General features: G+C 39.8%; 1 non-coding gene across 1 annotated transcript; it reads left to right on the forward strand.

Moving 5' to 3' along the window:
* Positions 1 to 1,868: 1,868 nt before the first annotated feature.
* TRNAE-UUC (transfer RNA glutamic acid (anticodon UUC)) lies at positions 1,869 to 1,940 on the forward strand. The gene has a single exon. It is a non-coding gene; the product is annotated as a tRNA-Glu (tRNA).
* Positions 1,941 to 2,926: the final 986 nt, after the last annotated feature.

Genomic DNA, 2,926 nt, shown 5'->3' on the forward strand with positions numbered 1-2,926 from the left:
CAAAAACAAAACAAAACAAAACAAAAAACCTGGGTATGAAAGTAGAGAAAGATTGTTGGTTACTTAAAAGTTAAAACTGGAAGGGATCTAAAAGATAACATAATCCAGCTGCTTTGCTTTATAGGTGGGGAAACTGACACTCAGAGAGGTGAAATGACTTCCCCAAGCTCAAATGACTAACCGCAAAGTGAGCTGCAGAACTTGGCAGAGAAATGCGACCCTACAGGCCACAGTGCTTCCATGGCTAAGTGGGTTGGAAATTGAAAACCAATGCTTTCCCAGTATCTCCAACTGCCCAGGCTGAGGCTGCTGTCTGTTGTCTAAGTCAGGTTTATTACTTCCTTCTTTCAACTGTGCTTTACACATCTCTTCTTGTATTCTCATCTCTTAACGGAGACATTATTCAATTCAATAGGGAGCTCACTTTCTGTCGTCCGCAAGTTCCCTTTGTAAAACATGAAGCAGTCAATATTTTCTAAAAATCCAGTATTAGATAAACCTACCATTAACTGAACATATTCCCTTAGAATTTCCCCAGAATGTTTATTTTTGCCCAGCGTGGGGACAATGGCTCACACTGGATATTCCATCACCAATGTTCCTCATCACACTGAGGCCAGAACAGAGGTTTTCTTCCAGCCTGAAACAGGGAGGTGCCACCCATTTGTTAAAATGAAATAAATGCTCTCTGCAGCTTGGGCTCCCGGGCAGTAGACAAGCCAAATAAATGCAGAATCGCTCTTTTCTTACTCCAATTCTATGGTTTCAGACAGAATACAATATCTATCCATTGTCTAACACAGCCCGTCAGCCAACTGGCTGACAAAAAATAATCTTAAATGGACACTTTGAAGATGGGTCAGCCCATGGCTTTTTTTCTCATAGGTTTCAATCTTAATAGAAAACTATACTTAGCATTTATGGAACCTTGTCAGTCAAAAATCAGGGGCCGTACTGAGTCACAATCCCTTTTTGCTAAGAGCAAAAGTAGCACTTGGATGCTGTTATTTTTACTATCATTATTAATATTATTTTTGAGAACACAGTATGATGAGCAACCTAATTTTTTTTAGCATTGACTCATTTTTTTTATCAAAAGCCTATGAAAATTACCAGCTGTGCAGGCTTTGAGCCTCACTTCTCTCATCTATAAAAAGTGGACAATAATATCCACCTGGCAGAGTTATGAGGGTTAAACAAGAGAGCATTTGTAAAATGATTACCTGATACAGAATCAGTGTTTCTCAAAGATAAGGAGATCTTTCTTTCCTCCTAAGCATATAATCATTCTGGTAGTCATGTTTTCCTTCCTCCCACAAAAATTCAAGGATGGTCCCTAGACAACCACAGCAAGCAACCCAAGGTTTTCCTCATAACAGGAGGACAATAAATTTTGTTGAATAAATTGAAATGAAGCTTGATGTAACACCCTTCCCTAGATTGGGCTATAGAACTGTCTCATTATTGAAGGTCATTGACCCCAAAAAATCAATCAAGGGCTCTGAACTACAATGTAAATTAGCATTCTTTTAGAGAAAGACACAGGAAAGGCTGAACTCATATCATTTCAAAAATCAAGAAAAGGTGTCTCTGCTCCCAGTATGGTTGAGTAAGCTCCTACTGGACTAACTTTCCCATAGATAACAGCTATAAACTCTGGGGAAAAAAAACACACAAAGAAACCCCAGCTACCTGAAGGCTCTGGAGAGTGAGCAAAAATAAGAAAATTCCACTGGGGAAATCAACCTTGGGAAGCAGGGAAAACATGGAATGAGCTTCTGCTGTTTATAGCTCTTAGCCTGAGATTAGGCTGTAGTCAGCACTGCAGAGGGCTGTTAAAACTCCCAAAGAAAATCCATTTTGGGAATTCCCTGGTAGTCCAGTGGTTAGGACTTGGCGCTTTCACTGCCATGACCCAGGTTCGATCCCTGGTCAGGGAACTAAAATCCTGCAAGCTGTGTGTTGCAGCACAGCCAAAAAAAGAAAAAAAGAAAGAAAGAAAGAAAGAAAATCCAGTTTTTCTAGCCTGAAATGTTCAGGGCAACTCATACCCACAGTCACTAGAGTGTGAGAGAAAAATCCTAGAATGAAGTTATCCAGAGAATAGAAAGTCTAAATTCTATGTGTATCCTTTGCCCAAACCTCCAGCTGAGCCCTGAACCACGGACACAGGGAAGACACAAAGTATCCCAGCTAAGGACAAAGTAATTATATTGAGATTTGAGATACTACCTAAGAGATACAGTTTGCAGTTTAAGTCCAACCAATTTAATTGCCTGCTTAAAAAGAGAAACAATCTTTGGAGGAATATAACAGAATTCAGAGTCCCCATAACATTCAGAATGTCCAGGATATAATACAAAATTACTTGAGTTGTGAAGAATTAAAAACATCACCCAGGGCTTCCCTGGTGGCACAGTGGTTGAGAGTCCGCCTGCCGATGCAGGGGACACGGGTTCGTGCCCCGGTCCGGGAAGATCCCACATGCCGCAGAGCGGCTGGGCTCGTGAGCCATGGCCACTGAGCCTGCGCGTCCAGAGCCTGTGCTCCTCAACGGGAGAGGCCACAACAGTGAGAGGCCCGCGTACCACAAAAACAAAAACAAACAAACAAACAAAAAACACGTCACCCATTTTCAAGAGGAAAGACAATCAAAGAAGACTAACCTCAAGGCAACCCAGATATTAGAATTAGCAAACAGGACGTTTAAACTCGCCATTATAACTATGCTCAGTGACTTAAAGGAAAATATACTTGCAATAAATAAATAGAAAATCTTAGCATAGAATCTATGGAAAAAAACCAAATAAAAATTCTAGAACTAAAAGATACAATATCTAAAACAAAAGTTAAGAAAAAAATAAAAAAGTTAATTAAGAAAAAGTTAACAAAAGTTAATAAAAAACAACTATTTCTAAACACATAT

This window comes from Tursiops truncatus, chromosome X, assembly GCF_011762595.2.
Source record: "Tursiops truncatus isolate mTurTru1 chromosome X, mTurTru1.mat.Y, whole genome shotgun sequence".
Classification (NCBI taxonomy): domain Eukaryota; kingdom Metazoa; phylum Chordata; class Mammalia; order Artiodactyla; family Delphinidae; genus Tursiops; species Tursiops truncatus.